We start from the raw sequence: 26,977 nt of genomic DNA, 5'->3' as shown, positions 1-26,977 counted from the left end.
CCAAGTACCAAAGATACGGCACCTCCGCGATCTGCACATGTTCGGCTTGGTGATGTCCCACGAACCCATGATCCAGTAGAGTGTCGGGGAAGAGCTTCGTCAACACGACGGCGTGATGACGGTGATGATGAAGCTACCGGCGCAGGGCTTCGCCTAAGCACTACGACGATATGACCGAGGTGGATTATGGTGGAGGGGGGCACCGCACACGGCTAAAAGACCAATGATCAACTTGTGTGTCTATGGGGTGCCCCCTCCCCCGTATATAAAGGAGTGGAGGAGGGGGAGGGGGCGGCCTCCTAGGCGCACCCAACGGGAGTCCTACTACCACCGGGAGTAGGATTCCCCCTTCCCTAGTTGGATTACGAGAGAAGGAAGGGGGAGGAAGGAGGAAGGAAAGGGGGGCCGGCCCCCCTTCCAATTCGGATTGGGATTGGGGGGCGCCCCCTCCTTTTCTCCCTTCTCCTCTCTCCCACTATGGCCCAATAAGGCCCATATACCTCCCGAGGGGTTCCGGTAACCTCCCGGTACATCGGTAAATGCCCGATCTCACCTGGAACCATTCCGATGTCCAAATATAGTCGTCCAATATATCGATATTTATGTCTCGACCACTTTGAGACTCCTCGTCATGTTCGTGATCATATCCGGGACTCCGAACTACCTTCGGTACATCAAAACACATAAACTCATAATACCGATCATCACCGAACTTTAAGCGTGCGGACCCTACGGGTTCGAGAACTATGTAGACATGACCGAGACACGTCTCCAATCAATAACCAATAGCGGAACCTGGATGCTCATAGTGGTTCCTACATATTCTACGAAGATCTTTATCGGTCAAACCGCATAACGATATACATTGTTCCCTTTGTCATCGGTATGTTGCTTGCCCGAGATTTGATCATCGGTATCTCAATACCTAGTTCAATCTCGTTACTGGCAAGTCTCTTTACTTGTTCCGTAATGCTACATCCTGTAACTAACTCATTAGCAACATTACTTGCAAGGCTTATAGTGATGTACATTACCAAGAGGGCCCAGAGATACCTCTCCAATAATCGGAGTGACAAATCCTAATCTCGATCTATGCCAACTCAACAAACACCATCAGAGACACCTGTAGAGCACCTTTATAATCACCCAGTTATGTTGTGATGTTTGGTAGCACACAAAGTGTTCCTCCGGTATTCGGGAGTTGCATGATCTCATAGTCATAGGAACATGTATAAGTTATGGAGAAAGCAATAGCAACAAACTAAACGATCATCGTGCAAAGCTAACGGATGGGTCAAGTCAATCACATCATTCTCTAATAATGTGATCCCGTTAATCAAATGACAACTCATGTCTATGGTTAGGAAACATAACCATCATTGATTCAATAAGCTAGTCAAGTAGAGGCAAACTAGTGACACTCTATTTGTCTATGTATTCACACATGTACTAAGTCCGGTTAATACAATTCTAGCATGACTAATAAACATTTATCATGATATAAGGAAATATAAATAACAAATTATTATTGCCTCTAGGGCATATTTCCTTCAGTCTCCCACTTGCACTAGAGTCAATAATCTAGATTACATTGTAAAGATTCTAACTCCCATGGAGTCTTGGTGCTGATCATGTTTTGCTCGTGAGAGAGGCTTAGTCAACAGGTTTGCAACATTCAGATCCGTATGTATCTTGCAAATCTCTATGTCTCCCTCCTTGACTTGATCGCGGATGGAATTGAAGCGTCTCTTGATGTGCTTGGTTCTCTTGTGAAATCTGGATTCCTTTGCCAAGGCAATTGCACCAGCATTGTCATAAAAGATTTTCATTGGACCCGATGCACTAGGTATGACACCTAGATCGGATATGAACTCCTTCATCTAGTCTCCTTCATTTGCTGCTTCCGAAGCAGCTATGTATTCCGCTTCATACGTAGATCCCGCCACGACGCTCTGCTTGGAACTGCACGAACTGACAGCTCCACCATTTAATAAAAACGTGTATCCGGTTTGTGACTTAGAGTCATCCGGATCAGTGTCAAAGCTTGCATCGACGTAACCGTTTACGACAAGCTCTTTGTCACCCCATATACGAGAAACATATCCTTAGTCCTTTTCAGGTATTTCAGGATGTTCTTGACCGTTGTCCAGTGATCCACTCCTAGATTACTTTGGTACCTCCCTGCTAAACTGATAGCAAGGCACACATCAGGTCTGGTACACAACATTGCATACATGATAGAGCCTATGGCTGAAGCATAGGGAACACCTTTCATTTTATCTCTATCTTCTGCAGTGGTCGGGCATTGAGTCTGACTCAACTTCATACCTTGTAACACAGGCAAGAACCCTTTCTTTGCCTGATCCATTTTGAACTTCTTCAAAACTTTATCAAGGTATGTGCTTTGTGAAAGTCCAATTAAGCGTCTCGATCTATCTCTATAGATCTTGATGCCCAATATATAAGCAGCTTCACCGAGGTCTTTCATTGAAAAATTCTTATTCAAGTATCCTTTTATGCTATTCAGAAATTCAGTGTCATTTCCGATCAACAATATGTCATCCACATATAATATCAGAAATGCTACAAAGCTCCCACTCACTTTCTTGTAAATACGGGCTTCTCCAAAAGTCTGTATAAAACCATATGCTTTTATCACACTATCAAAGCGTATATTCCAACTCCGAGAGGCTTGCACCAGTCCATAAATGGATCGCTAGAGCTTGCACACTTTGTTAGCACCTTTTGGATCGACAAAACCTTCTAGTTGCATCATATACAACTCTTCTTTAAGATATCCATTAAGGAATGCAGTTTTGACATCCATTTGCCAAATTTCATAATCATAAAATGCGGCAATTGCTAACATGATTCGGGCGGACTTAAGCATCGCTACGGGTGAGAAGGTCTCATTGTAGTCAACTCCTTGAACTTGTCGAAAAACCTTTAGCAACAAGTCGAGCTTTGTAGACAGTAACATTACCGTCAGCGTCAGTCTTCTTCTTGAAGATCCATTTATTCTCTATGGCATGCCGATCATCGGGCAAGTCAACCAAAGCCCATACTTTGTTCTCATACATGGATCCCAGCTCAGATTTCATGGCCTCAAGCCATTTTGCGGAATCTGGGCTCATCATCGCTTCCTCATAGTTCGTAGGTTTGTCATGGTCAAGTAACATGACTTCCAGAATAGGATTACCGTACCACTCCGGTGCGGATCTTACTCTGGTTGACCTAGGAGGTTCGGTAGTAACTTGATCAGAAGTTTCATGATCATTATCATTAGCTTCCTCACTTACTGGTGTAGGAATCACTGGAACTGATTTGAGTGATGAACTACTTTCCAATAAGGGAGAAGGTACAATTACCTCGTCAAGTTCTACTTTCCTCCCACTCACTTCTTTCGAGAGAAACTCCTTCTCTAGAAAGGATCCATTCTTAGCAACGAATATCTTGCCTTCGGTTCTGTGATAGAAGGTGTACCCAACAGTCTCCTTTGGTATCCTATGAAGACACATTTCTCTGATTTGGGTTCGAGCTTATCAGGTTGAAGCTTTTTCACATAAGCATCGCAGCCCCAAACTTTAAGAAACGACAACTTGGGTTTCTTGCCAAACCATTTCATAAGGTGTCGTCTCAATGGATTTAGATGGTGCCCGATTTAACGTCAAAGCAGTCGTCTCTAAAGCATAACCCCAAAACAATAGCGGTAAATCAGTGAGAGACATCATAGATCGCACCATATCTAATAAAGTGCGGTTACGACGTTCAGACACACCATTACGTTGTAGTGTTCCAGGTGGCGTGAGTTGCGAAACTATTCCGCATTGTGTCAAATGAAGTCCAAACTCATAACTCAAATATTCACCTCCACGATCAGATCGTAGAAAGTTGATTTTCTTGTTACGATGATTTTCCACTTCACTTTGAAATTCTTTGAACTTTTCAAATGTTTCAGACTTATGTTTCATTAAGTAGATATACCCATATCTTCTCAAATCATCTGTGAAGATGAGAGAATAATGATATTCACCGTGAGCTTCAATGTTCATTGGACCACATACAACAGTATGTATGATTTCCAATAACTCTGTTGCTCGCTCCATTGTTCCGAAGAACAGAGTTTTAGGCATCTTGCCCATGAGACATGGTTCGTAAGTACCAAGTGATTCATAATCAAGTGATTACAGAAGTCAATCAAAATGGAGTTTCTTCATGCGCTTTACACCAATATGACCTGAACGGCAGTGCCACAAATAAGTTGCACTATCATTATCAGCTCTACATCTTTTGGCTTCAATACTATGAACATGTGTATCATTACTATCAAGATTTAGTAAAAAAAGACCACTCATCAAGGGTGCATGACCATAAAAGATATTACTCATATAAATAGAACAACCATTATTCTCTGATTTAAATGAATAACTGTCTCGCATCGAACAAGATCCAGATATAATGTTCATGCTCAACGCTGGCACCAAATAACAATTATTTAGGTCTAAAACTAACCCTGAAGGTAGATGTAAGGTAGCGTGCCGACGGCGATCACATCGACTTTGAAACCATTTCCCACGTGCATCGTCACCTCATCCTTAGCCAATCTTTGCTTAATCTGTAGCCCCTGTTTCGAGTTGCAAATGTTACCAACTGAACCAGTATCAAATACCCAGGCACTACTGCGAGCATTAGTAAGGTACACATCAATAACATGTATATCAAATATACCTTTCACTTTGCCATCCTTCTTCTCCGCCAAATACTTGGGGCAGTTCCGCATCCAGTGACCAGTTCCTTTGCAGTAGAAGCACTCAGTCTCAGGCTTAGGTCCAGACTTGGGCTTCTTCACTTGAGCAGCAACTGGCTTGCTGTTCTTCTTGAAGTTACCCTTCCTCCCTTTACCCTTTTTCTTGAAACTGGTGGTCTTGTTGACCATCAACACTTGATGCTCCTTCTTGATTTCTACCTCCGCAGCCTTTAGCATTGCCAAGATCTCAGGAATCATCTTATCCATCCCTTGCATATTATAGTTCATCACGAAGCTCTTGTAGTAGTGATTGAAGAACTCTGTCAATGACACTATCATCAGGAAGATTAACTCCCAGTTGAGTCAAGTGGTTGTTGTACCCAGACATTCTGAGTATATGTTCACTGACAGAACTATTCTCCTCCATCTTGCAGCTGTAGAATTTATTGGAGACTTCATATCTCTCAATCCGGGCATTTGCTTGAAATATTAAATTCAACTCCTGGAACATCTCATATGCTCCATGACGTTCAAAACATCGTTGAAGTCCCGCTTCTAAGCCGTAAAGCATGGCACACTGAACTATCGAGTAGTCATCAGCTTTGCTCTGCCAGGTGTTCACAACATCTGGCGTTTCTCCTGCAGTGGGTTTGTCACCTAGCGGTGCTTCCAGGACATAATTCTTCTGTGCAGCAATGAGGATAATCCTCAAGTTACGGATCCAGTCCATGTAGTTGCTACCATCATCTTTCAACTTAGCTTTCTCTAGGAATGCATTAAAATTCAACGGAACAACAACACGGGCCATCTATCTACAACAACATAGACATGCAAAATACTATCAGGTACTAAGTTCATGATAAATTAAAGTTCAATTAATCAAATTACTTAAGAACTCCCACTTAGATAGACATCTCTCTAATCATCTAAGTGATCACGTGGTCCATATCAACTAAACCATGTCCGATCATCACGTGAGATGGAGTAGTTTTCAATGGTGAACATCACTATGTTGATCATATCTACTATATGATTCACTCTCGACCTTTCGGTCTCAGAGTTTCGAGGCCATATCTGCATATGTTAGGCTCATCAAGTTTAACCCAAGTATTACGCATGTGCAAAACTGGCTTGCACCCGTTGTATGTGAACGTAGAGCTTATCACACCCGATCATCACGTGGTGTCTCGGCACGACAAACTATAGCAATGGTGCATACTCAGGGAGAACACTTTTACCTTGAAATTTAGTGAGAGATCATCTTATAATGCTACCGTCGGACTAAGCAAAATAAGATGCATAAAGGATAAAAATAACATGCAATCAATATAAGTGATATGATATGGCCATCATCATCTTGTGCCTTTGATCTCCATCTCCAAAGCACCATCATGATGACCATCGTCACCGGCTTGACACCTTGATCTCCATCGAAGCATCATTGTCGTTTCGCCAACTATTGCTTCTACGACCATCGCTACCGCTTAGTGATAAAGTAAAGCAATTACATGGTGATTGCATTTCATACAATAAAGCGACAACCATATGGCTCCTGCCAGTTGCCGATAACTGTGTTACAAAACATGATCATCTCATACAATAAAATTTAGCATCATGTCTTGACCATATCACATCACAACATGCCGTGCAAAAACAAGTTAGACGTCCTTGATGTCTACTACACAACCTTCTTCTTGTAGACGTTGTTGGGCCTCCAAGTGCAGAGGTTTGTAGGACAGTAGCAAATTTCCCTCAAGTGGATGACCTAAGGTTTATCAATCCGTGGGAGGAGTAGGATGAAGATGGTCTCTCTCAAGCAACCCTGCAAATAAATAAAAAAGAGTCTCTTGTGTCCCCAACACGCCCAATACAATGGTAAATTGTATAGTGCACTAGTTCGGCGAAGAGATGCTGATACAAGTGCAATATGGATAGTAGATAATGGTTTTTGTAATCTGAAAATATAAAAACAGCAAGGTAACTAATGATAAAAGTGAGCACAAATGGTATTGCAATGAGTTGAAACAAGGCCTAGGGTTCATACTTTCACTAGTGCAAGTTCTCTCAACAATAATAACATAATTGGATCATATAACTGTCCCTCAACATGCAACAAAGAGTCACTACAAAGTCACTAAGAACAAACGAAGAGATTATGGTAGGGTACGAAACCACCTCAAAGTTATCCTTTCTGATCGATCTATTCAAGAGTCCGTAGTAAAATAACATGAAGCTATTCTTTCCGTTCAATCTATCATAGAGTTCGTACTAGAATAACATATTAAGACACAAATCAACCAAAACCCTAGTGTCACTAGATACTCCAATGTCACCTCAAGTATCCGTGGGCATGAATATACGATATGCATCACACAATCTCAGATTCATCTATTCAACCAACACAAAGAACTTCAAAGAGTGCCCCAATGTTTCTACCGGAGAGTCAAGACGAAAACGTGTGTCAACCTCTATGCATAAGTTCACGAGGTCACGGAACTTGCAAGTTGATCACCAAAACATACATCAAGTGGATCACGTGATATCCCATTGTCACCACAGATAAGAACATGCAAGACATGCATCAAGTGTTCTCAAATCCTTAAAGACTCAATCCAATAAGATAACTTCACAGGGAAAACGCAATCCATTACAAGAGAGTAGAGGGGGAGCAACATCATACAATCCAACTATAATAGCAAAGATCGCGATACATCAAGATCGTATCACCTCAAGAACACGAGAGAGAGAGAGAGAGAGAGATCAAACACATAGCTACTGGTACATACCCTCAGCCCCGAGGGTGAACTACTCCCTCCTCGTCATGGATAGCGCCGGGATGATGAAGATGGCCACCGGAGAGGGATTCCCCCCTCCGGTAGGGTGCCGGAACGGGTCTAGATTGGTTTTCGGTGGCTACGGAGGCTTCTGGTGGCGGAACTCCCGATCTATTCTGTTCCCCGATGTTTTTAGGGTATATATATATAGGCGAAAGAAGTCGGTCAGGGGAGCCACGAGGGGCCCATGAGGGTGGGGGTGCGCCCAGGGGGTAGGCGCGCCTTCCTACCTCGTGGCCACCTTGAAGCTTCCCTGACGTCTACTCCAAGTCTCCTGGATTGCTTCCATTCCAAAAATAACTCTCCCAAAGGTTTCATTCCGTTTGGACTCCGTTTGATATTCCTTTTCTTCGAAACACTGAAATAGGCAAGAAAACATCAATTTGGGCTAGGCCTCTGGTTAATAGATTAGTCCCAAAAATAATATAAAAGTGTATAATAAAGCCCATAAACATCCAAAACAGATAATATAATAGCATGGAATAATCAAAAATTATAGATACGTTGGATACGTATCAGCATCCCCAAGCTTAATTCCTGCTCATCCTCGAGTAGGTAAATGATAAAAACAGAATTTTTGATGTGGAATTCTACCTAACATATTTATCCATGTAATTCTCTTTATTGTGGCAAGAATATTTAGATCCATAAGATTCAAGACAGAAGTTTAATATTGACATAAAAATAATAATACTTCAAGCATACTAACAAAGTAATCATGTCTTCTCAAAATAACATGGCCAAAGAAAGCTATCCCTACAAAATCATATAGTGTGGCTATGCTCTATCTTCATCACACAAAATATTTAAATCATGCACAACCCAGATGAAAAGCCAAGCAATTGTTTCATACTTTTGATGTTCTTAAACTTTTTCAACTTTCACGCAATACATGAGCGTGAGCCATGGACATAGCACTATAGGTGGAATAGAATGGTGGTTGTGGAGAAGACAAAAAGGAGAAGATAGTCTCACATCAACTAGGCATATCAACGGGCTATGGAGATGCCCATCAATAGATATCAATGTGAGTAAGTTGGGATTGCCATGCAACGGATGCACTAGAGCTATAAGTGAATGAAAGCTCAAAAAAGAAACTCAGTGGGTGTGCATCCAACTTGCTTGCTCACGAAGACCTAGGGCATTTTGAGGAAGCCCATCATTGGAATATACAAGCCAAGTTCTATAATGAAAGATTCCCACTAGTATATGAAAGTGACAACATAGGAGACTCTCTATCATGAAGATCATGGTGCTACTGTGAAGCACATGTGTGGTAAAAGGATAGTAGCATTGCCCCTTCTCTCTTTTTCTCTCACTTTTTATTTTTTTATTTGGGCCTTTTCTCTTTTTTTGGCCTCTTTTTTTTCCCTTTTCATCTGAAGTCTCATCCCGACTTGTGGGGGAATCATAGTCTCCATCATCCTTTCCTCGCTGGGACAATGCTCTAATAATGAAGATCATCACACTTTTATTTACTTACAACTCAAGAATTACAACTCGATGCTTAGAACAAAGTATGACTCTATATGAATGCCTCCAACGATGTACCGGGATGTGCAATGACTCATGAGTGACATGTATGAAATAATTATGAACGGTGGCTTTGCCACAAATACGATGTCAACTACATGATCATGCAAAGCAATATGACAATGATGGAGCGTGTCATAATAAACGGAATGGTGGAAAGTTGCATGGCAATATATCTCGGAATGGCTATGGAAATGCCATAATAGGTAGGTATGGTGGCTGTTTTGAGGAAGGTATATGGTGGGTGTATGATACCGGCGAAAGGTGCGCGGTATTAGAGAGGCTAGCAATGGTGGAAGGGTGAGAGTGCGTATAATCCATGGACTCAACATTAGTCATAAAGAACTCACATACTTATTGCAAAAATCTATTAGTTATCGAAACGAAGTACTACGCTCATGCTCCTAGGGGGATAGATTGGTAGGAAAAGACCATCGCTCGTCCCCGACCGCCACTCATAAGGAAGACAATCAATAAATAAATCATGCTCCGACTTCATCACATAACGGTTCACCATGCGTGCATGCTATGGGAATCACAAACTTTAACACAAGTATCTCTCAAATTCACGACTACTCAACTAGCATGACTCTAATATCACCATCTTCATATCTCAAAAAAATCATCAAGTATCAAACTTCTCTTAGTATTCAATGCACTTATATGAAAGTTTTTATTATGCCTAAAAGCAAACTGCCATGTTGTTCCAAAGGACCCTCGAAATAATATAAGTGAAGCATGAGATATCAATTATTTCTATAAAATAAAACCAATGTCGTGCTCTAAAAAGATATAAGTGAAGCACTAGAGCAAATGACAAACTACTACAAAAGATATAAGTGAAGATCAATGAGTGGTCGAATAATTATGCAACTATGTGAAGACTCTCTAACATTTAATAATTTCAGATCTTGGTATTTTATTCAAACAGCAAGCAAAACAAAATAAAATAAAATGACGCTCCAAGCAAAACACATATCATGTGGTGAATAAAAATATAGCTCCAAGTAAAGTTACCGATGAACGAAGACGAAAGAGGGGATGCCTTCCGGGGCATCCCCAAGCTTAGGCTCTTGGTTGTCCTTGAATATTACCTTGGGGTGCCTTGGGAATCCCCAAGCCTAGGCTCTTGCCACTCCTTATTCCATAGTCCATCCAATCTTTACCCAAAACATGAAAACTTCACAACACAAAACTTAACAGAAAACTCGTAAGCTCCGTTAGTATAAGAAAATAAATCACCACTTAGGTACTGTTGTAAACTCATTCTAAATTCATATTGGTGTAATATCTACTGTATTCCAACTCATCTATGGTTCATACCCTCCAATACTACTCATAGATTCATCTAAATAAGCAAACAACACATAGAAAACAGAATCTGTCAAAACAGAACAGTCTGTAGTAATCTGGATCAAACATATACTTATGGAACCCGAAAAATTCTAAAATAAATTGCTGGACGTGAGGAATTTATCTATTAATAATATGCAAAAATAATTAACTAAATATCACTCTCCAGTAAAAAATGGCTGCAAATCTCGTGAGCGCTAAAGTTTCTGTTTTTTACAGCATGATCGCAAAGACTTTCCCCAAGTCTTCCCAAAGGTTCTACTTGGCACAAACACTAATTAAAAGCATAAAACCACATCTAAACAGAGGCTAGATGAATTATTTATTACTAAACAGAATCAAAAAGCAAGGAACAAAAATGAAGTTGGGTTGCCTCCCAACAAGCACTATCGTTTAACGCCCCTAGCTAGGCATGATGATTTCAATGATGCTCACATAAAAGATAAGAACTGAAATATAAAGAGAGCATCATGAAGAATCTGACTAGCACATTTAAGTCTAACCCACTTCCTATTAGCATAGGAAGGCAAAACAAGCATAATTTCAAAAATTTAAGCACATAGAGAGGAAACTTGATATTATTGCAATTCCTACAAGCATATATTCCTCCCTCATAATAATTTTCGGTAGCTTCATGAATGAATTCAAAAATATAACTATCACATAAAGCATTCTTTTCATGATCTACAAGCATAGAAAATTTACTACTCTCCACATAAGCAAGATTCTTCTCAATCGGAATAGTGGGAGTATCATAAGAAACTCGAATACTATAAATTGTTTCCACATTAAAGGAGTAATGTTCAGAAAAAGGGTAATCATAATCATGACAAGTTCTATAAATATAATTGTCGGTGTCAAAACCGGTGGATCTCGGGTAGGGGGTCCCGAACTGTGCGTCTAAGGCGGATGGTAACAGGAGGCAGGGGACACGATGTTTACCCAGGTTCGGGCCCTCTTGATGGAGGTAATACCCTACGTCCTACTTGATTGTTCTTGATGATATGAGTATTACAAGAGTTGATCTACCACAAGATCCTAGAGGCTAAACTCTAGAAGCTAGCCTATGGTATGATTGTATGTTGTCCTACGGACTAAACCCTCCGGTTTATATAGACACCGGAGGGGGATAGGGTTACACAGAGTCGGTTACAAGGGAGGAGATCGGCATATCCGTATTGCCTAGCTTGCCTTCCACGCCAAGGAGAGTCCCATCTGGACACGGGACAAAGTATTCAATCTTGTATCTTCATAGTCCAACAGTCCGGCCAAAGGGTATAGTCGTCCGGAGACCCCCTAATCCAGGACTCCCTTAGTATCCCCTGAACCAGGCTTCAATGACGATGAGTCCGGTGCGTAGTTTTGTCTTCGGCATTGCAAGGCGGGTTCCTCCTCCGAATACTCCATGGAAGATTTTGAACACAAGGATAGTGTCCGGCTCTGCAAAACAAGTTCCACATACCACCGTGGAGAGAATAATATTTCCACAAATCTAATCTGCTGACACGTTTTGATAACATGACATCACACCATGGCCCAGTCATTATCCGAACCTTTTTTCTCAACCAGCACCGCACATATCGTGAGGCGGTTTTCTTGACACGTCTTGTCATAGCAGAGATCGTGTTCCCCTTATTACGGGATTCTCATCAATACGAACGTGGGTAACCCAACCGCGCCATCAATTATGGCGCTTGGGGAATAAGCGATTTTACTAGGCAAGTGGGGAGGCGCATCGCCTCTTCCGCTCTTATAAAGGGATTAGGATTCACTCTTTTCACCCATGCCTTCTTCCTCCTTGCTTACCCATTCTCGCACACTCGATCTCCAGCGCCCAAGTTCGCGTATTTCTTCTCAAACCACTCCAAGCATGTCTGGAGTAGGGGGCAAGTGGATGGTATCCTCCGTCATGGAGGAGAACATCACAAAGTTACGGGAAGCCGGATATCTGGCCGCGGACATCGCCACCGGCTGCCAGATGCAGGGCAGATCATCCCTACGCCCGAACCCCATGAGAGGGTAGTTTTTCTTACCCACTTCGTCCGCGGACTGGGATTTCCTCTCCACCGTTTGTCCGCGGGCTCATGTTCTACTACGGGCTGGATTTTCATGATCTGGCCCCCAATTTCATCCTCAACATCTCGGCGTTTATCGTCGTGTGCGAGGCCTTCCTCCGCATCAGGCCCCATTTCGGCCTATGGCTGAAGACCTTCAATGTCAAACCGAAGGTGGTGGTTGGCCAGCAAGCAGAGTGCAGAGGCACCATGGTGGGCAAAATGCCTAACGTCACCTGGCTCGAAGGCTCCTATGTGGAGACCATAAAGGGGTGGCAATCGGGATGGTTCTACATCACCGAGCTGCGCGACACCAACTGGGTGGCGGCCCCCAAATTTTGATCCGGAATCCCCACGCGGTTCACTTCCTGGAAAGAGAAGGGCCTGTCCTGGGGTTCTTCGGTAGAGCTGACCGGACTCCAGACCTACATCAGGAACATGATGAGCAAGAAAATCAAGCTCGTCAATGTGGTCCAAGTCATGCTCTTCCGCCGGATTCTCCCGTGTCAACGACGGGCATTCAATTTGTGGGAGTTCGACCCGGCCCAGCACTAGACGCTGCGAGAGCTCTACGACACGACGCACAAGGACATCTGGAGGGTGCTGTTCAAGGGCGCCGAGGTACCTCCTTCCCTCACCGAGGACCGCGGACTCAGCACAAAGCGCCATGCCAATCCGGTAAGTTTTTGTATCTCATAGGGTATTTATTTGCCCCAGTTAAATGATGTGCGGGATCTAAGCTCCCATGCCATTAACAGGAATGGATAAAGACAACGGAGCAGCTCAATTACCCACCCCCCTGCCTGAAGATCCCATAGATGCTCTCCTAACGGAGATGCTGGCTCCGGCACCTTACGAGGTGCCGGCGAAGAAGACCAAGAAGAAGGCCACGGGGATCCGAAAGGGTCTCCGGCGCAAGGTTGTATCGGACTCATCGTCCGATGACTCCGACGCGCACTCCTCCCACGAAAACAAGGAGGAGGAGGAGGAGGAGGAGGAGGAGGAGGAAAGTTCTCTCCCCCCAGCCGGGGGAGACAAGAAAAGGAAGTCCGACCCAACTGGGGAGGCTGAAGGGTCCAAGAAGGGAAGGACCCTCCCTCTGGACTGATCCACGACGGCCGCCTACAGCGGCGACGAGTGGCTACCCAGGGTCAAGCCCCTAGTGAAGTCGTAAGTATCGGGACACCATAGTAATTCATGGTATGTTTTATTGCACTGCTTCTCCTCATGCCGAACATGATTATGCAGTCTGTCCCGAGCTCATCTCGACGTATCCTTGTCGAGCGGTTCATTGGACTCGTCGGATATGAACAGTGGTTCTCTTCCGACCGCCTCCACCCCTCGCCCTACGGACAACGTCGAGGTGTTGTCTCGAAAGGCACCGAGCCAAGGGGAGGTGGTCCTGGGGGCGCCTCGAGGCATCCTCCCGGACCCTGGGTACAAAGGGAGCAAAACTCCCACGGGCTCCGAGTTCGGCCCCCAGCCGAACACTGCGCAGGAACCTTCGATGGTTTCGGACTCCGGCAGGCGATCCCCCTTTAAGGGGGGCCAGCCGCCCATGTCGGTGTCCTCTGTCCATCTAGAGGCACCGAACAACTTGCTGGAAGCGCTTCGCAGCGCTTCCATCAACGAAGAGCACCACACTATCATGAGTGCGGTGATCGAGAAAGTTCAGTCCGCCAAAAATGGACTGACCAAAGCTTGCACCAGCCTCCTAACATGCTTTGAGGTAAGCAATCAAAATATAAGAAAATATTCCTGCATAGATAGTAGCCCCTGATGCTCTGTTCGGTGTTCGAGAAGAAAGTCCGAATAGAGGATCAAATGATGACTCAGGAGTCTAATCAGAATATGTCTATGTGTATGTGCATGCTTCACTGTTGGCCATTGCCGCACGTACTGCGGAGGTCTCTGCACTGAAGCAGGACCTGGAGCGGTCCGAGAACGAGCTCGGCCTTACCAAGAGGCAGCTCGAGGAGAGCAAAGGTAAGCAATACCTTGTCTATGCTTTGAAAAGAAGTTCAGTTGTAAAATAATAGGATCATCATGAATTTGCCAGTGGCGACCCTGAAGAAGGCACTGTCCGAGGCCAAAGACAAAGTGGCCAAGGAGCGCATCGAGCGGGAGAAGCAAGAAGCCCGAGTGGGAGAGGTGCAGCAAGAGCTTGAGGCTCTCGCCAAAAAAAATGAGTCCTTTGAGCTTGAATCTAAGACGCGAGAGTCCGAGCTCGCGCAGGCGCTTGAAAGCGCCCGGAGCACCAAGGCTGAAGCCCACAAGGCCCTCCAGGAGATTGATGCGGTGAAGAAGATAGCAGCGGGTAAGGCATTCATTATGCAAAGCAAGCATGTGAAGGAAACTTTCCTTTTTCTTACACGAGTTCGGAGTTCTCCAGGAGCGTTCGCAGATCTTCCCCGCAGTGTACTGGATGCCGCGGAGTTTTATCGAGCTGGGGAGGGGAGCTCAACGGAAAATTTGTTCTGGTCTCAGTATACTGGGACCGAACACCCAATGCCCTTGAGTGACCAGCTGAAGCAACCGTTCGAGCTTCACAAGGCGGCCGAACAGGCCATGAGGGGCCTTATAGTCCGGATGTGGCCCGGCGAGCCCCTGTCCGGCAGCTACTTCGGTCTGGTGAGGCGGCTTCTGGATGCCTGCCCACGGCTTGAAGTCATAAAGCGGTCCGTCTGCATCGAGGGTGCGCGCAGGGCTTTTGCCCGGGCGAAGGTGCACTGGGCGAAGCTGGACACCGTGAAGCTGGTGAAGGAGGGGCCGCCGGAGGGCAAGGAGCATCGCTGCCCCGAGATGTATTATGAGAGTGTCCTGAAGGGTTCCCGCCTTGTGGCGGATGAATGTGCCAAGGATGTAATTTTTGAATGAACATGCTCATGTGATCCTGTAATGTGAAACAAGTTCATTTGCGTTATGCAACGCTTTTTTTAATTTAAAATATTACCTTCTGTGCGGCCGTTTATAAAATCTGAGAGTTGGCCAGTCGTCGGCTTCTGCCCCCATGTAACTAGTACTGGGGTGTTCGGGATAAACCTGAGCACTCTTTACCCCAATTTTGGGTCCTTCAAGGGAGGTGTTCAGCGCAACGAACCAGGCAATCGGACTATAAGGCTTTATCACTCCCACTTAGCCATAGAAGTCTACAATTTTAAATCTTGGCGAAGCTCCTAGTATTCGAAAGGCCGGATTTGGGGCGCTATACACGCCTAAGCCGGGCAAGGCCGACTCCTCGCCCGAAGCGGAAAAAGTCTTTAAGGACTTGAGACCTCTCGAACAGTGACCAGTCTCTCGCCTTATCATGACAGTCAGTTTTCGGCTTTCTCTACTGAGGTGCTAGTCCGGAAGAACCAGGACACAATCACGGTAGTTCTCCCACCGCTACCTTAGCCGATATAGCGGAACGTAAGGTACCAAAGCATGGGAGCCGGGAAAACCCAACTATTGAGCATACAGTGCTATAAGTTTGGGGTGCCACACTGTCGAAAGTGTTCGGACTTCTTGCGCCGTATTATGGGGTAAACAAAAGCCCCTGGCGTACTGACCGTACCCGAATGTACGGGTGCGGATTGTCGTAAATGGACATATAAGGAAAAAAGGATAAATAATGCAATAATGGACTAATGCTATGCGTTGTTATTTAAATAATACATCTAAGCGTACTGGTACAAGTAGTGCAATAAGCAGAAAGTAGGACTATTCGAAATGTCCTATCCAAGGGCAAGCTGCGTATGGATAGTAGAAAGCGGGTATATCAATTATTATTAGAGACCACCTGGGGGTTCCCGTGTACATCTTAGCTTCTTGCCGCCTTGGTTGTTCCTTCTCGTAATGTTCCGGCAATCGTACTGCCGGAAAGGGCTTCCAGAGAGTTAGGCCCTGAAAGAGAAAAGAAATGGTAAAGGTATACAGCCCCTAGGGCGGTTAAGCCGCATTGCGGGACGTGCCCTGATCGTGCCCCCGCCTATGTCCATGGTATTTTTAGTTTGTAATTATGTACGCGCGGCACGGATTTCGTCGCTTGACTGGGACTGGGACGAGGGCCGAATTGCTAGGCGAGCTCTGAACGTGCCAGGCGATCCTGTTGCAGTTTACTCCAGACTCGCTTGAAGGTGTCCGGGGGCTGTAACGCCGAATTAGTGGTTTGCCTTAAAAGGCTGCTTTGTGCTTCTGCTGCGAGGGTCGTAGTGTGCTCTTCCATGCGGAGCGAGCGTTCTGTGTTTTTATTTACTGTTATGACCCCCCTAGGTCCTGGCATCTTGAGCTTGAGGTATGCATAATGTGGTACTGCATTAAATTTTGCAAATGTTGTTCGTCCGAGCAGTGCGTGATAGCCACTGCGAAACGGGACGATATCGAAGATTAACTCCTCGCTTCAGAAGTTGTCCGGTGATCCAAAGACCACTTCCAATGTGATTGAGCCCATGCAATGGGCCTCTACACCTGGGATGACGCCCTTAAAGGTGGTTTTCGTGGGTTTGATCCTCGAGGGATCGATACCCATTTTTTGCACTGTATCCTGATAGAGCAGGTTCAGGCTGATGCCGCCGTCCATAAGGACTCGAGTGAGGTGAAATCCGTCGATGATGGGGTCTAGGACCAGTGCGGTGGATCCGCCATGACGGATACTAGTGGGGTGGTCCCTGCAATCAAAGGTGATCGGACAAGCGGACCATGGATTGAACTTTGGGGCGACGGGCTCCATCGCATAGACATCCCTTAGTGCACGCTTCCGCTCCCTCTTGGGAATGTGGGTTGCGTATATCATGTTCACCGTCTTCACTTGTGGGGGGGAACCCCTTCTGTCCTCCCGTGTTCGGCGGCCGGGGCTCCTCCTCATCATCACTATGAAGCCCCTTGTCCTTGTTTTCGGCATTTAACTTGCCGACCTGCTTGAACACCCAGCATTCTCTGTTGGTGTGATTGGCTGGCTTGTCGGGGGTGCCATGGATTTGACACGAGCGATCCAGTATGCGATCCAAACTGGACGGAGCTGGAGTACTTCTTTTAAATGGCTTTTTCCGCTGACCGGATCTAGAGCCTCTGAATCCGGCATTGACTGTTGTATCATCGTTGTTATCGCCGTTGTTGCGACGCTTTGGTCTGTTACGATGTGGTCTGCCGTTGGCATCTTTGGTATTGAAGTGCCCGGATTCCTTGATGTGTTGTTGCTGCGAGCCAGCCAGCTATCCTCGCCTGCGCAAAAGCGGGTCATGAGTGTCGTGAGGGCTGCCATAGACTTCGGCTTCTCCTGGCCGAGGTGGCGGGCAAGCCATGTTGGAGAACATAGCAGAAAACAAAAATTTTCCTACGGTTTCACCAAGATCCATCTATGAGTTCATCTAGCAACGAGTGATCGGATGCATCTACATACCTTTGTAGATCGCGAGCGGAAGCGTTCAAAGAACGGGGATGAGGTAGTCGTACACGACGTGATCCAAATCACCGGAGATCCTAGCGCCAAACGGACGGCACCTCAGCATTCAACACATGTACGGTCAGCGTAACGTCTCCTTCTTCTTGATCCAGCAAGGGGGAAGGAGAGGTTGAGGAAGATGGCTCCAGCAGCAGCACGATGGCGTGGTGGTGGTGGAGCTGCAGTACTCCGGCAGGGCTTCGCTAAGCTCTATGGAGGAGGAGGAGGTGTTGGAGAGGGAGAAGGAGGCAACCAAAGGCGTCGGTCAAAAAGCCCTCCTTCCCCCACTATATATAGGAGGGCCAAGGGGGGGGCGCCGGCCCTAGGAGATCCAATCTCCTAGGGGGCGGCGGCCAAGGGAGGTTTCCCTCCCCCCCAAGGCACCTAGGGGTGCCTTCCCCTTGTGGGACTCTTCCCTCTTGAAACCCTAGGCGCATGGGCCTCTTGGGGCTGGTGCCCTTGGCCCATGTAGGCCAAGGCGCACCCCCTACAGCCCATGTGGCCCTCCGGGGCAGGTGGCCCCACCCGGTGGACCCCCGGGACCCCTCCGGTGGTCCCGGCACATTACCGGTAACCCCGAAACTTGTCCCGATGGCTGAAACAACACTTCCTATATATAATTCTTTACCTTCGGACCATTCCGGAACTCCTCGTGACGTCCGGGATCTCATCCGGGACTCCGAACAACATTCGGGTTACTGCATATACATATCCCTATAACCTAGCATCACCGAACCTTAAGTGTGTAGACCCTACGGGTTCGGGAGACATGCAGACATGACCGAGACGACTCTCCGGTCAATAACCAACAACGGGATCTGGATACCCATGTTGGCTCCCACATGCTCCACGATGATCTCATCGGATGAACCACGATGTCGAGGATTCAAGCAACCCCGTATACAATTCCCTTTGTCAATCGGTATGTTACTTGCCCGAGATTCGATCGTCGGTATCCCAATACCTCGTTCAATCTCGTTATCGGCAAGTCACTTTACTCGTACCGTAATGCATGATCTTGTGACCAGACACTTGGTCACTTTGAGCTCATTATGATGATGCATTACCGAGTGGGCCCAGTGATACCTCTTCGTCATACGGAGTGACAAATCCCAGTCTTGATCCGTGTCAACCCAACAGACACTTTTGGAGATACCCGTAGTCTACCTTTATAGTCACCCAGTTACGTTGTGACGTTTGGTATACCCAAAGCACTCCTACGGTATCCGGGAGTTACACGATCTCATGGTCTAAGGAAAAGATACTTGACATTGGAAAAACTCTAGCAAACGAACTATACGATCTTTATGCTATGTTAAGGATTGGGTCTTGTCCATCACATCATTCTCCTAATGATGTGATCTCGTTATCAATGACATCCAATGTCCATAGTCAGGAAACCATGACTATCTGTTGATCAACGAGCTAGTCAACTAGAGGCTTACTAGGGACATGTTGGTGTCTGTTATTCACACATGTATTACGATTTCCGGCTAACACAATTATAGCATGAATAAAGACAATTATCATGAACAAGGAAATATAATAATAATGCTTTTATTATTGCCTCTAGGGCATATTTCCAACAAGCCACTCATCGCAGATGTTATGCTTGAATGCCGCTAGGGCCTCTACATCCGGACAGTCGACAATTTGGTTTTTCTTGGTCAGGAACCGTGTCCAGAATTGCCTGGCCGATTCCCCTAGCTGCTGAGTTATATGGCTCAAGTCATCAGCATCCGGTGGTCGCACATAAGTGCCCTGGAAGTTGTCAAGGAATGCGTCTTCCAAATCCTCCCAACTACTGATGGAGTTTGCTGGCAAGCTATTCAGCCAATGCCGAGCTGGTCCTTTGAGTTTGAGTGGGATGTACTTGATGGCATGTAGATCGTCACCGCGAGCCATGTGGATGTGAAGGAGGAAATCCTCAATCCATACAGCGGGATCTGTTGTACCATCATACGATTCGATATTTACGGGTTTAAAACCCTCCGGGAATTCCTGATCCATAACTTCATCAGTGAAGCATAGGGGGTGTGCGGCGCCTCTGTGCCGGGCTATATCACGACACAGTTCATATGAGTCTTGTCTGCTGTATTCGGCCCGGCCGGGTTTACCTTTGGTGTATCCGGCGCGATGATCATCGTCCTGTGTTGGCGCGCGTGCCCGTGACCCATATATTGACCTTTCAAGTTTTGCCCTGCTGTCCAATACGTCTCGCAGGTCCTGTGTGTTGCCCCGGGCCTTGGTATTTTTGATTGAGCGGCGGCGGGGTGCAGGCTGAACTTCAGGCTGAAACGCCTCTCTGGCTCGGCCACGCGGTGGCCGGTCAGCCGCATCGTACACTGGTGATGGAGGTTTCAATGCTTCCTCCTCGAGGTGAGGTAGCAACCTGCATTTTGGGTAACTCTTGGAGGGGCGCTCGAGTTCGTATTCCTCGGCCGCAAGGACTTCGGTCCATCTTTCTTCTAGCAAGTCTTGATCAGCTTGAAGTTGTTGTTGCTTTTTCTTCAAGCTATTTGCTGTAGCCATAAGCCGGTGCTTGAAGCGCTCCTGCTCGATGGGATCCTCAGGTACGATAAATTCTTCGTCGCCGAGGCTCACCTCGTCTTCGGAGAGGGGCATGTAATTGTCCTCTTCTGGTTCTCCATCTGCCGCCTGCTCTGGAGGGCTAGCTTGTTCATCTTCCCGCTCTACATCGTGCTGGAGGGGATTGTGGTTGTCTTCGGCACTATCTGGAGTGTTATTATCTCCTGTGCCGGTATCACTACTTTTCCTGTGGCGGGACATAGAGCGGCGCTGCTGACGTCGGCGCTTGGGTTGCTTCTTGGAGGGGTTATCTTCCGCTGTCTCATCGCCATTGCCTTCTTTGGGGGTGTCCACCATGCATATATCATATGATGAGGTAGCGGTCCAGCGCCCTGTGGGCAGTGGTTCCTGTTTGTCTCCTGCATCATCGTCGATATCGTCGATGTCTTCAGAGTCGAAGTCGAGCATGTTGGTTAAATCGTCGACAGTGGCTACTAAGTGGGTGGTGGGTGGGCAGCGAATTTCTTCGTCGTCCGCATCCCGCTCTAGCCGGACATAGTTCGGCCAAGGTTCTCCTGACAAGGAGAGAGAACTTAATGAATTTAGCACATCGCCGAAAGGTGAGTGCTGAAAGATATCCGCAGAGGTGAACTCCATGATCGGCGCGCAGTCGGATTCGATGGGCGCGGATGCAAGCGGCTCGGAGTCCGTGGCCGGAGACGAATCCAGTGGTTCGGCGACACGGCTCTCATAAGGGGTGAAGTCAGTATTCGGCTCTATCGTCACTGAGAGTGCGGCCTCCATGGCGGGGTCTATCCCTCCGCTCTCGGATGGCGTGATTTGCTCCGGATTGATGGCCGGAGTAGTTGCAGATGCGATCTCCCGAATACTGTCCGACGGCAGAGTTACGTCATGCTCGTCGTGACTATGCGGCGCACCTGACACGGGCTCGAATCCGTTGAAGATCAAGTCTCCGTGGATGTCGGCAGTGTAGTTCAAGTTTCCGAATCTGACCTGATGGCCAGGGGCGTAGCTCTCGATCTGCTCTAGATGGCCAAGCAAATTGGCCTGCAGTGTGAAGCCGCCGAATACAAAGATCTGCCCGGGGAGGAAAACCTCACCCTAGACCGCATCGCTACCGATGATCGAAAGAGCCATCAAGCCTTACGGTGACGACACAGTGGAACTCTCAATGAAAGCACCAATGTTGGTGTAAAAAACCGGTGGATCTCGGGTAGGGGGTCCCGAACTGTGCATCTAAGGCGGATGGTAACAGGAGGCAGGGGACATGATGTTTACCCAAGTTCGGGCCCTCTTGATGGAGGTAATACCCTACGTCCTGCTTGATTGTTCTTGATGATATGAGTATTACAAGAGTTGATCTACCACGAGATCATAGAGGCTAAACCCTAGAAGCTAGCCTATGGTATGATTGTATGTTGTCCTACGGACTAAACCCTCTGGTTTATATAGACACCGGAGGGGGCTAGGGTTACACAGAGTCGGTTACAAGGAAGGAGATCTACATATCCGTATTGCCTAGCTTGCCTTCCACGCCAAGGAGAGTCTCATCCGGAAACGGGACGAAGTCTTCAATCTTGTATCTTCATAGTCCAACAGTCCGGCCAAAGGGTATAGTCCGGCTGTCCGGAGACCCCCTAATCCAGGACTCCCTCAATAATCATCATTACTTTTTATAGCATAAGTATCATCACAATAATCATCATAAGTAGCAACTTTGTTATCATCATAATCGATTGAAACCTCTTCCAAGATAGTGGAATCATTACTAAATAAAGGCATGACCTCTCTAAATCCACTTTCATAATTATCAGAATAAGATTTTACATCCTCCAAAATAGTGGGATCATTACTTCCTAAAGTTGACACTCTTCCAAGCCCACTTTCATCAATATAATCATCATAGGTAGGGGTCATGCTATCATCATAAAAAAATTGCATATCAAAACTTGGGAGCTAGAAATATCATCTTCATTAAACATAGCATCCCCAAGCTTGGGACAAACATTAATTGCAACAAATATATTCTCAAATATGTCATTCTCATTAAACATAGCATCCCCAAGCTTGGGCCTTTTCATATCATAAGCATAATCACTCTCATCATTAATAGTATGGATTGCACCAATAGTATAGCAATTATCATCATCACAATGAGTAATAGGAGCAACATCATTTGGGAGAGATACCTTTTTACCTTTGCTTCTCCGTCTTTTCTTTTTCTTCTTCACATCATGTGTGGGTTTAATCCTCTTTTCGGAGCTCCTTACTAATGAGATTGGTTGAATAGAAGGCTCCTCCTCGTTACCTAATTCATCATAAGAAATAATAGGAGGATATTGGGAGGCCTCTTCCCTTTAATTAGTATTCTCTTCATCCTCTGTTTGTTTTCTTTTCTTTATGTAATTGACAATATAAGGATTTTTAATGCAATTCACCACACAATACATAAAAATTTCTTCTAGATCAATATCGAGGAATTTCTCAAGGTTATATTCTGGAATATGCTTAGTTATACGTTTCATTTCTTCATAACCCAAAAGCAAACTAAGTTCATTATGATGTGCAAGGGAAATCAAATCATCACAATTTTTGGACACAATGCGATCATGAAACAATTTGCATTTGAGATTTAAATGACCATGTTCATTGCAAAGTTCACAAGTATGGTGAAGAAATTTTAAATTTTCAGCACAAACATCGAGCCTTTCTTGCAACCATTTAGTTTCCAAATACTTATGCCTCTTGAAAAATATATCTTCCCTATTTAGTGTGTACTTGCAAACTCTATGCACTCCACAAAAATTGACATGCTTATAAGAGACATTTTCATTATGACTAGTGCAATCATCATTAGTACTATGGATATTCAAGGAGTTCATACTAACAACATTGCAATCATGCTCATCATTCAAAGATTTAGTGCCAAACATTTTAGAGACTTCTTCTTCTAGCATTTGAGCACAATTCTCCTTTCCATCATTCTCACGAAAGATATTAAAAAGATGAAGCGTATGAGGCAAACTCAATTCCATTTTTTGGTAGTTTTCTTTTATAAACTAAACTAGTGATAAAACAAGAAACTAAAAGATTTGATTGTGAGATATAAAGATATACCTTCAAGCACTCACCTCCCCGGCAACGGCGCTAGAAAAGAGCTTGATGTCTACTACACAACCTTCTTCTTGTAGAAGTTGTTGGGCCTCAAGTGGATGACCTAAGGTTTATCAATCCGTGGGAGGCGTAGGATGAAGATGGTCTCTCTCAAGAAACCCTGCAACCAAATAACAAAGAGTCTCTTGTTTCCCCAACACACCCAATACAATGGTAAATTGTATAGGTGCACTAGTTCGGCGAAGAGATGGTGATACAAGTGCAATATGGATAGTAGATAATGGTTTTTGTAATCTGAAAATATAAAAACAGCAAGGTAACTAATGATAAAAGTGAGCACAAAGGGTACTGCAATGCGTTGAAACAAGGCCTAGGGTTCATAATTTCACTAGTGCAAGTTCTCTCAACAATAATAACATAATTGGATCATATAACTATCCCTCAACATGAAACAAAGAGTCACTCCAAAGTCACTAATAGCGGAGAACAAACGAAGAGATTATGGTAGGGTACGAAACCACCTCAAAGTTATCCTTTCTGATCAATCTATTCAAGAGTCCGTAGTAAAATAACATGAAGCTATACATTCCATTCAATCTATCATAGAGTTCATACTAGAATAACACCTTAAGACACAAATCAAACAAAACCCTAATATCACCTAGATACTCCAATGTCACCTCAAGTATCCGTGGGTATGATTATACGATATGCATCACACAATCTCAGATTCATCTATTCAACCAACACAAAGAACTTCAAAGAGTGCCCCAAAGTTTCTACCGGAGAGTCAAGACAAAAACGTGTGTCAACCTCTATGCATAAGTTCGCGAGGTCACGGAACTCGCAAGTTGATCACCAAAACATACATCAAGTGGATCGCGTGATATCCCATTGTCACCGCAGATAAGCACATGCAAGACATACATCAAGTGTTCTCAAATCCTTAGAGACTCAATCTGATAAGATAACTTTAAACGGAAAACGCAATCCATTACAGGAGAGTAGAGGGGGAGAAACATCATACGATCCAACTATAATAGCAAAGCTCGCGATACATCAAGATCGTACCACCTCAAGAACACGAGAGAGAGGGAGAGAGATCAAACACATAGCTACTGGTACATACCCTCAGCCCCGAGGGTGAACTACTCCCTCCTCGTCATGGAGAGCACCGGGATGATGAAGACGACCACCGGAGAGGGATTCCCCCCTCCGGCAGGGTGCCGGAACGGGTCTAGATTGGTTTTCGGTGGCTACGGAGGCTTCTGGCGGCAGAACTCTCGATCTATTCTGTTCCTCGATGTTTTTAGGGTATATTGATATATATAGGCGAAAGAAGTCGGTCAGGGGAGCCATGAGGAGCCCACGAGGGTGGGGGGCGCGCCCAGGGGGCAGGCGCGCCTCCCTGCCTCGTGGCCACCTCGAAGCTTCCCTGATGTATACTCCAAGTCTCCTGGATTGCTTCCGTTCCAAAAATAACTCTCCCGAAGGTTTCATTCCGTTTGGACTCCTTTTGATATTCCTTTTCTTTGAAATACTGAAATAGGCAAGAAAACAGCAATTTGGGTTGGGCCTCCGGTTAATAGATTAGTCCCAAAAATAATATAAAAGTGTATAATAAAGCCCATAAACATCCAAAACAGATAATATAATAGCATGGAACATTCAAAAATTATAGATACGTTGGAGACGTATCAGTCCTCTACTTTGTTGTTGCAAGTTTTACGTGGCTGCTACGGGCTGAGCAAGAACCGTTCTTACCTACGCATCAAAAACCACAGCGCAGTATAGTGATTGATTTTTGATCTTCAGAAAGAACCTTGTTCATTGAATCCGATTTAACTAAAGTTGGAGAAACTGACACCCACCAGCCACCTGTGTGCGAAGCACATCGGTAGAACTAGTCTCGCGTACGCGTAATGTCGGTCTGGGCCGCTTCATCCAACAATACCGCCGAATCAAGAATCAACTAGTGACGGCAAGCAATATGTATATACCCACGCCCACAACTCCTTTGTGTTCTACTCGTGCATATAACATCTACACATAAACCTGGCTCTGATGCCACTGTTGGGGAACGCAGTAATTTCAAAAAAATTCCTATGCACACACAATATCATGGTGATGCATAGCAACGAGAGGGGAGAGTATTGTCCACGTACCCTCGTAGACCGTAAGCTGAAGCGTTATGACAATGCGGTTGATGTAGTCGTACGTCTTCACGATCGACCGATCCAAGTACCAAAGATACGACACCTCCGCGATCTGCACATGTTCGGCTTGGTGATGTCCCACGAACCCATGATCCAGTAGAGTGTCGAGGAAGAGCTTCGTCAACACGACGGCGTGATGACGGTGATGATGAAGCTACTGGCGCAGGGCTTCGCCTAAGCACTATGACGATATGACCGAGGTGGATTATGGTGGAGGGTGGCACCGCACACGACTAAAAGATCAATGATCAACTTGTGTGTCTATGGGGTGCCCCCTCCCCCGTTTATAAAGGAGTGGAGGAGGGGGAGGGGGCCAGCCTCCTAGGTGCACCCCAAGGGGAGTCCTACTCCCACCGGGAGTAGGATCCTCCCCTTCCCAAGTTGGATTAGGAAAGAAGGAAGGGGGAGGAAGGAGGAAGGAAAGAGGGGGCCGGCCACCCTCCCAATTCGGATTGGTCTTGGGGGGGGATCCTTTGCTCCCTTCTCCTCTCTCCCACTATGGCCCAATAAGGCCCATATACCTCCCGGGGGTTTCGGTAACCTCCCGGTACATCGGTAAATGCCCGATCTCACCCTGAACCATTCCGATGTCCAAATATAATCATCCAATATATCGATCTTTATGTCTCGACCATTTCGAGACTCCTCGTCATGTCCGTGATCATATCCCGGACTCCGAACTACCTTCGGTACATCAAAACACATAAACTCATAATACCTATCGTCACCAAACTTTAAGCGTGCGGACCCTACGGTTCAAGAACTATGTAGACATGACCGAGACACGTCTCCGGCCAATAACCAATAGCGGAACCTGGATGCTCATATTGGTTCCTACATATTCTATGAACATCTTTATCGGTTAAATCGCATAACGATATACGTTGTTCCCTTTGTCATCGGTATGTTACTTGCTCGAGATTTGATCGTCGGTATCTCAATACCTAGTTCAATCTCGTTACCGGCAAGTCTCTTTACTTGTCCCGTAATGCTACATCCCATAACTAACTCATTAGCTACATTGCTTGCAAGGCTTATAGTGATGTACATTGCCGAGAGGGCCCAGAGATACCTCTCCGACAATCAGAGTGACAAATCCTAATCTCGATCTATGCCAACTCAACAAACACCATCGGAGACACCTGTAGAGCACC

Source organism: Triticum urartu, chromosome 5 (genome assembly GCF_003073215.2).
Source record: "Triticum urartu cultivar G1812 chromosome 5, Tu2.1, whole genome shotgun sequence".
Lineage (NCBI taxonomy): Eukaryota > Viridiplantae > Streptophyta > Magnoliopsida > Poales > Poaceae > Triticum > Triticum urartu.
This window is presented reverse-complemented; position numbering follows the sequence as displayed.